We start from the raw sequence: 8,721 nt of genomic DNA on the forward strand, positions 1-8,721 counted from the left end.
GTCTCTCTCCTGCATAGATATTCTGATATTTCATCTGAGGCTGAAATCTACCCAGTTCTACAAACAATGCAATGCAGCTACCAGTAATTTTTACAGGTAAATTATTCATAGTTCAATAGCATTTTGCTTCCATTTACTCCAGGGCAAGGCAAAGGTGTACTGAAGGATGACAGCAAGTGCTATCAAATACACCCATCTAAATTTTTTTACATCTGTTCACTGACACACTTTTCAGCTTCAGTTTCCATTCTATTAATGCTTCAAGTGCATCAAGAACCATATTTGCATCTCGAATACAATATTTGTAAAACACACAGACTCCATTAAAGTGTTAAAGTAAAAATGTCTATGCACTCAAGTACAAGGTGTTTTTAAAGACTGTGGTGAAAACAAAAACATGCTGTAAATGAAATGGATTGTATTTTTCTAACAAAAGGGAAAGTAATGTTAAGAGTATCGCATATAAATCTATATGCTTTTATCGATACTATTTTGAATGCTGCAGTGGTAACAAGCAAACATTTTTTTTCAACATTAGTTTAATTAAGCCATTACATGGATACTAAATCTTCATTTTTACATTTATGTTGTTAGACCAGCAAATCCTAATTCTGCAACCTAATGATCAGTGAATTCAGTAAGATGGGGCATGTTCCTGAGCTTGTGGGATCAGGCCCTAAATACCTACCTTAAAGATAATGTTTTTCGGCTTTTCAAATGTTTGACTACAATGTGTTAGCATATAGGTTAAACCTGTTCATAGACTGGAATACAGGCTATCCGATGGACGCCCAGTGCCTGTCCTCCTCAAAGGGTCCCAAAACATAAAGTACTTGCATCTATTGCATCAAATGCAGTTTGCACTTCCACAGAAATAAGTATATAGAAACTCCAGTCAGGACACTGCATTCATTTTTTCCATTTACAACACATATCCATGCTTTTACTAAAGAGGCAGATTACCCATAAATTTGGCTGCTGGAAAGGAAAAAAAAAAGAGAGGAAATAAGACACCTAGAAAGGACTTCTTCACGAACATTTTCGATCATTCACCAGTAACGATAAGGATGGAAGCAGGGTTCAGTAGCCTTCATAAAAGAGTAATATTTAAAACGTTGTTATTGTGCCGATATACAGTCTACCCGGTGACTTCTTAAACAATTCTACCGAAGAAAGAATTTGCTCCCAACAAAATTTTGAAGCTAGTATTTAGAAATCTGGAATGCACTTATCAAAGATGCCCAAGGCTTGCTTATACAGAATATTTAGTTAACTTCCAGCACAAGCTGAAGCAAATTGGCTTCCCATACCGCAGCAACACTTTTTCCTCTGCCTAAGAAATGACCTAGATACTGTGGTTAACTCCAGCCTAGGCATTTTGTTTACTCAAAGCAAGACTCCCACTCCCTTACACAGTGCTATAATTGTTTATCCCTTAAGCCACTGATAGACCACGAAGTCACCGAGTGTAGTGCAGGATTCTCCTCAGCTTCACGGATCAAGCTCTTTGGGGGAACAGTCATCTTTGTATTTGAAGTTTTTATTTATTTTTAATGGTTGGCTTTAATCCCAAAGCAGAAGATTGCTTCATGATTCTCCCTTGCTAATAGATTTATCAATGGCTAGAAGGAATCTTTTATCGACTTTCTAACTTATATGAAAGTAGTATAACTTTCGATTCCCCTTCTGATAAGAACCCAGAAATGTTTGCTGCAGTTTAGTTTCAGCAGTAAGAACAATGCACGAGGCAAGGTTTGCAAAAAGCAAGCGTATACATTTTTTATCACTGGCATTTAGAGCAAGGAGGACCTTATCTGTCACACCCAGTCTATTTCAACAGGATACAATTACTATCAGGAGCCTAAACTGTGAACCGCTTGCACTTAACTAGCATTTTTTGGACTGTAATTTATTATAATTTTGTCCTTCTACATTACTGTGAAAACTGGAGTAGGTCCTTCAATCCAGCCACAGAAGAAAGTATACAGCTTTTTCTTAAAAGGAGCAGTGCTGCCACTTCACAATATACTGGGCGACATTATTATCTAAGCACTGTCTGCATGCAATACGACTCATCTGAGACATGGTAAATTAGCCCTTTTAAATGCCAGATTAGATGACATCTTTGCTGAACTGGCTGGATTTTCCTGTTAACGCTCGCCAGCCAACAAGTTGAAGCGCTTTACCCACATTCCCTCTAGAACACTTGCAAGAAACATCGCATCCTGCTACCAGAGCAGAAACAGCTGTGGGCGATGGGGCACGAGCCCTGGGCACTGAATTAAAGGGGGCACCGATCACTAGAGTTGGAGCAGTATTTTATGGAGGAATGGGAGAAATTCAGTGTCTCCATGCTCCACTGGTGACAGGATTTGGCAGCATTGGGCCAAGACAGGAGCCCAAAGGGACACCAATCCTCCAGCTGCTGCTGACACTGAACCACTCCCCCACCCTGGCCCCAGCAACAGCAGAGTCTCCCACTGCACTACCAGGGTTTGTGCCTAGGGTGCAAGTTTTAAGTTGTAATCAGTTACAACTCCTCTTTTCTCAAAGTTTGCAATGAGGCAAACAAATATTCATATTTTTCTGAGCCCTCATCCTCCCCCCTATTCCAGCTGGTTACATCTCTTGCCACCATGCATTAAAGTTAGCTGTCACCTACCCTACTCAGGACAGTGATCCCCTGGAATGGCCTGGCTGGGGTGCAGATGGGAAGAGACAAGAGCCTGAAACTTATGTTCCCAAGCTGATGTAGGAGCTGGATGTGGAAGATAGAACCTGAAACAAAAACAAACCACAGTGAGCTAAACAGCAAATATAAGTTTGGTATTCCTGCACCCTAAACATGGGAGCACAGGTTTTGCAGACTACAGAACACATCTCCTCATTCCCACATCTACAAAGGGGGAAAAGAACTTCAGAGTAAAAGAAAAATGGGGTGGGAAGCAGGAATAAAATAAATTTAATACATTTGTTCTAGAGTGTTAGAGCTAGTCACAGAATCGTAGAAAATGAGGGCTGGAAGGGACCTCAGGAGGTCACATCTAGTCCAACCCCCCGCTCAAAGCAGAACCATCCCCAACTAGATCATTACACCCCAGGCTTTGTCTAGTTGGGTATTAAAAACCTCCAAGGATGGAGATTCCACCACCTCTCTGGGTAACCTGTCCCAGTACTTTGCTACCCTCCTGGTGAGAAAGTTTTTCCTAATATCTAACCTAAACTTTTGTTGCTGTAGCTTGAGATAATTGTTCCTTGTTTGGTCATCTGCCACCACGGAGAACAGTTCAGCTCCATCCTCTTTGGAATCACCCTTCAGGTAGTTGAAGGCTGCTATTAAATCCCCTCTCTCTAGACCAAATAAGACCAGTTCCCTCAGCCTAACCTCAGAAAATCATATGCCTCAGCCCCCTAACCATTTTTGTTGCCCTCTGCTAAACTCTGCTCAGTCCCTTCTGTAGGGCCCACATCCAATGTGTCCACATCCAAAACTGGACATAGTACTCCAAATGATGCCTCACCAGTGCTTAATCAAGGGGAATAATCACTTCTCTCGATCTGCTGGAAGTGCTCCTGATGCAGCCCCGTACGCTGTTAGCCTTCCTCACAACAACGGTACACTTTGGCTTGTATTCAGTTTATTGTTCACTGTAACCCCCAGGTCCTTCTCTGCAGAGCTGCTGCTTAGCCAGTTGTTCCCCAACCTGTACTGTGCATGGGACTGTTCTGCCCCAAGTGCCGGACTTTGCACTTGTCCTTATTGAACTTCATGAGATTTCTTTTGGTTCAATCCTCCAATTTATCTAGGTCCATGAATAGTGTTGTATTTTAAGGATCAAAATTCTTATAAGCCTTGTTAACCATAGCATGGGCCCTTTGTAACCCTTAAGAAGAAGATTTACTAAGCCTTTGAGTAATTCCAGCATATTCAAAATTCAGGCATACTGATAGAATCCTTTCCTGAATTTACCCAGTACTATTTTTACGTACAACTTTAAGGTCATGCAGACATGGGCTTTGAAAAAAAGTAGGGCTGAATCCCTCTTAACCTCCTCCAGTCAACTGCATCTGTCCAAGGGTATAGTATAAATGCCTTTTTCTTTGCAAGTTTAACAATTCCTCTACAGCATCTGTTCACATAGGCAAACAAGTAAACTAAACTTATCTTCAAGTGTTATTTATACTTCAAATTTCACCTTGCACTCAAAACACAAGACTTCATTTAATCATCATTCACATTTTAATAGCTCTGCTATGATCAAAAGTTTATGGAATGAATTCTAGAGCCAACTTAATTGAAAAAATAAAAAGAAAGCATAATTAAAATGTCTAACTGGCAGCTGGGTGGTCAATACAGCTGCTGTACAACAAAAATCTGGTTAATCCTCCTAATTAGAGGAACACTGAAAGCCATTGGGGTAAAATGTTGGCATTGATCCACCTTTCCCCCATGGCTACCTAGTCTGATTTAATATCTGCCTACAGGTTTAAAAGATCAAGATTTTACAAGGCAGCTTGTTTTAGTTCGTGTAGATCAACTGTTCATCATTCTGTACACCCACAACTGTGTGACATGCCTATAATATCTAGGAAATAAGAAGCTTGAATATATGGCTAAGTTTGGGGAAAACATGATGAAGAATTCAGCAGCCAGTAATTGGAGCTAGAGCATCTGATTGCTTTAGAACTGCTTAGCATAACATACTAATCCAAAAAATAGATTATACGCAGTACACCGTAAATTTCTATGCAGATAACATTTGTGATCAACAAAGTAGAATACTACTAACGTTTACAAGTTTGTATAATGGGTGCAGAACTGAAACACTAAAATAAAGGTTGCTTTTTCTGATAGAACTCTTGATCATGTTAGTTTATTTGTATCATCAGGTACTCTCTAGGGACTAGGCAAAAATCATGGAAATTGCTCAGAATTTCACTTTCAGATTCCAAGCTATTTTTCAGGGATATATACCTGGAAGAAATAATTAAATGTTTATTTTCCTTCACATCCTTTCATGATTAGTTCCTATGGAAATTAAGTTCTCAATATAACATATAGTTCTGCTATTCATATGGTCACAAGCAAAAAAAGTCAAAGACTTGAAATATTATACAGAATTATTTTCTGTTGATATTTGTCCCAAGATTAAGCCACAGGCAACTTCACTTGTCACTTTATACAGCATCTATCAAGTGTTTTTGCCCTACAAATGTCTTCACTGAATATTTATGCAGACAGGATAACAAGCTACAGAAAATAAATATGCATTACCTTTTCCTCTGCAAGCTGTAATATATTCACAGCAACATGTTGAAAATACAATTATAAACAATATGTTTAATTACAATTATTGCATTCATGCTCTGATTCTGCTGTTTGACATGTGGTCCACCTGAAGAACTGATAACATCCAGATATACACATGCTGCTACTTCCTACTGTTACCATAATGGATTATTAATTGCCAAATGCTTACAACACACATTGTTCACTGCATTTATGAATGGGCAACTATATCTAGACTATTGTGATTACTAAGTGCCAGGGTGAATGATTACTATTCAGCAAATAAGGCAATGTTAAAACATCAGGTGGTAATTTTATACATCTCTACATGACTCCACTTTTCTATTATGCCAGACACTGCAATAGAATCTCACTAATTTACACTAATTTGTAAAGGATCTCCCATTTCATCAGTAAGCAAATGAGAAAACAGGACGGGGTGGTGGGGATTTCAGAGCTGTTGCATCATAAAATGTGCTCTGTTCATTTAATTTCAAAAGAGAAATTAGGTTTGAATTAGTTATGGCTAAAGCTCCAAGTTTGTAGCATACTAATAGTATAGGTTCCACTGTATATTGGATAAAAGTACCATCATCATGGGTATAAGACATCTCTCTGATATATGCTTTAAATTTTTTATAAGAATGGGATGACAAAAAAATGTTTATTCAGTGTAGGGACATCAGAATTAGTAAGACTGTACCACATAAAACAATAAGGAGTCTCAAAATGGCTTTAAAAAAGGAACCTAGACTGATTTGAAAGCTTCCCAGTCCATTTGTATGTAATAATTACATTTATAAGCTACTTCATGGATAAGTATTTGAAGCACCAGTAAATATTTAAGCAAGCATTGTAAGTATGTCCAAGATCAGTAATGAACAAATTACAGAACACAATACATCCCTTTTGGTTATAAAATATGATTATAGACCATTTTTGCCATTGCATTTTCTTTAAGTAAATATTTGAAGATAAGACAAAGAGCAGCAAAGCATTACTTAAACCCCAAATGTTCTACACATTCCTGTCTTATTTATAAAAACACAAAAACCCATTAAAACTATTATTATAGTTGAAAATTTAAGCACTGCAACAGTTAGAAAATGTAAAAGTTAAATTGACCTTTGAAACATTAATTTGACCTCCTTATGTTTATGGGTCATGACACTACTTTAAATTACCCAACCATATGCTGTATTTTCCACAGGACACCTCTCACAGAGCACACAATATATAGTGCTGACTTAATGAGTAACGATTCAATATTTTTTTCTTTACAGATTTAGTTTACTGCACCCCTCTCAGACTGTGCTCTAAAGACAGAATTGATTTCCTCATGAGTTTTTCCTCTGGCAGTCCTCACTATAGCATCCTGCAGTTTCACAAATATTAAATTAATTTCACAGCCCCCTCCGCTCCCCTTATGAAATGTAGTGGTATTATTCTCATTTCACAGATGGGGATCTGAGGCACAGAAACTAAGGCCAAAAACAACTACTAAGTTTTGGATGCCCAAAGAAATACCTGGGGCTTGATTTTCCAGAGGATGTAGCAAGGGTTCAAAGCTAAGATACTACCGCCACAGTTGTGAGTGGTCAGCACTTCTGCAACCAAATGAAGAAGGGCAGTAAAAGTGCGCTTTAAAAAAAAGTGAGCTGTGTAGCTCTCTGACATGGCACTCTAGCAAAAGCAGGAACAGGAATCAGTTCTTCAGGGCAGCGTCCTACTGCTTTAACTAGGAGACAATTCCTTCTCTTTCTGCAATGCCTTGATTCATTTACTACAAACAAGACAAGGATCCTACCCTTCCCCTCCCAGTCCACCATGTAGTATCTGACACTATTCCTACATCTTCTCTATCTCCTTCAATTACTTTCAATTCTTCTTGCCATGTAAAATCAGCTCCCTCTGGATCCCCAATTTCTTATCCCATACATACTTTTCTTCCAGGTAAGTCTTTCACTCCACTACCCTTCTAGTCCTGGTCTCCTTGCCCAGCCATTTCCAGTTTCCCAACCTCAGTCACCTTCTTGTAACCCAAATTTCATTGCTCACTCAGTTCCAATTTCCCCTTACCAGCATCTCATTTGGTTTGCTTCTCTCTCCCAGCCTCTGTAGTGCCCACTGACCACTACCTTCCCATTTCCATTGATGCAGTTGGCTTGAAAAAAGTTTGTCCCAGGAGACTCGGGGAACATTAGAACATGGCTCAAGACTAGAGATCACTGCATCAGGATCCATAGCTTTTACTGCTATAAAATGGAAGACAGGTTGATTAGTCTGATGTGAAAACCTTGATTTGAATTTCCTCTTGTTGCTATTGGAGTCTATGTAATTACACCAGTAAAAAGAGGGGAAAAATTAGGTCCACATTCTAGGTCAGTAGCCCTTGATATTTATCATTTTATTTCACTCTTGTAGTTTTCTGGGAGGCAATCAAATTTCCGGATGTAGAATTGAGACCCCCAAGGTTAGGAAACAAGTTTCCTGGGTCATATTTAGAACTATACGTTCCACCTTCTCCATCTTGAATGTACATAAAATTCCTGGAACTAGAAATTGAAAGACAAAGAAGTTTACTGGAATGATCCAGATAGCTGAATCCTCTCGCCCTCTACAGCTCTGCTGGATTTCTTGAAGTGTAACCTTTAGTCAAAATGAGTTGGAGCCAACCTGTATGGCAGGCATGCTATAAATTATCCCGGCAACCTCGCTCAGTGCCACTCCAATCCAGTTTCCTTACCCAATCTACTACTCAGCTTTCTGCGCCCTGCCCTTTGCGCCCTGCCCAAAAGGTTGCTCTGTTTTCTTGTTTCTTGCATTGTGTTCCCTGCCTGACCTGATGTTCTGCTTCCTGTTCCCTGCCATATCTGCCCCTGTGCTGCCTATCCTCCTTCCCAATCTGCCACATGTCACACACAAAGGCTGCTGATGCCACTTGTGGCACCTGTGCCATAGATCGGCCACCCCTGGTCTAAACAGCCATTAACTAACAAGAATGAAGAAAACCATATTCATCCAGCTCAAGAAGGATGCCTGGTCATACATGTTTGCAGGGTTCAACCCCATTGACTTTAATGAGAGTTTTGCTTTAGAAAGGATTAAGGAAAAATAATTCTGTATGAAAAATATGAACAATTATATTGCATTTAAAAAAAAAAAAAAAAATGCATGGTGAACACCAAAACCTAATTTTGATCCCATCTGGGATGACCATCCTTTTAGATCCAGTAAGTCAAAAACCAAAATCAACCATACAAATTAACACATTTTAGCAAAATGACAGTTGACATATGACATTTATAATGTTTTTATATAGACAGTTTACCATATGTGTCAATACAGAATTTGGTTTCTTTGCTAAAGTTCTCAATGCAGGGAATAAGTCTTGCAGCAAAGAGCTACCCTGTCAGTTTCTACCAAGTACA

General features: G+C 39.0%; 1 long non-coding RNA gene across 1 annotated transcript in view; it reads right to left on the minus strand.

The window, feature by feature from the left end:
• LOC109292450 overlaps positions 1–8,721 on the minus strand; it is a 64,861-nt gene that overhangs the window by 26,433 nt on the left and 29,707 nt on the right. Inside the window, exon 2 of the long non-coding RNA XR_002096125.1 lies at positions 2,659–2,778. This is a non-coding gene — a long non-coding RNA (uncharacterized LOC109292450). The remainder of the gene's footprint in view (positions 1–2,658; positions 2,779–8,721) is intronic.

Source organism: Gavialis gangeticus, unplaced genomic scaffold (genome assembly GCF_001723915.1).
Source record: "Gavialis gangeticus isolate Ggan-Ray unplaced genomic scaffold, GavGan_comp1, whole genome shotgun sequence".
Taxonomy (NCBI): Eukaryota; Metazoa; Chordata; order Crocodylia; family Gavialidae; genus Gavialis; species Gavialis gangeticus.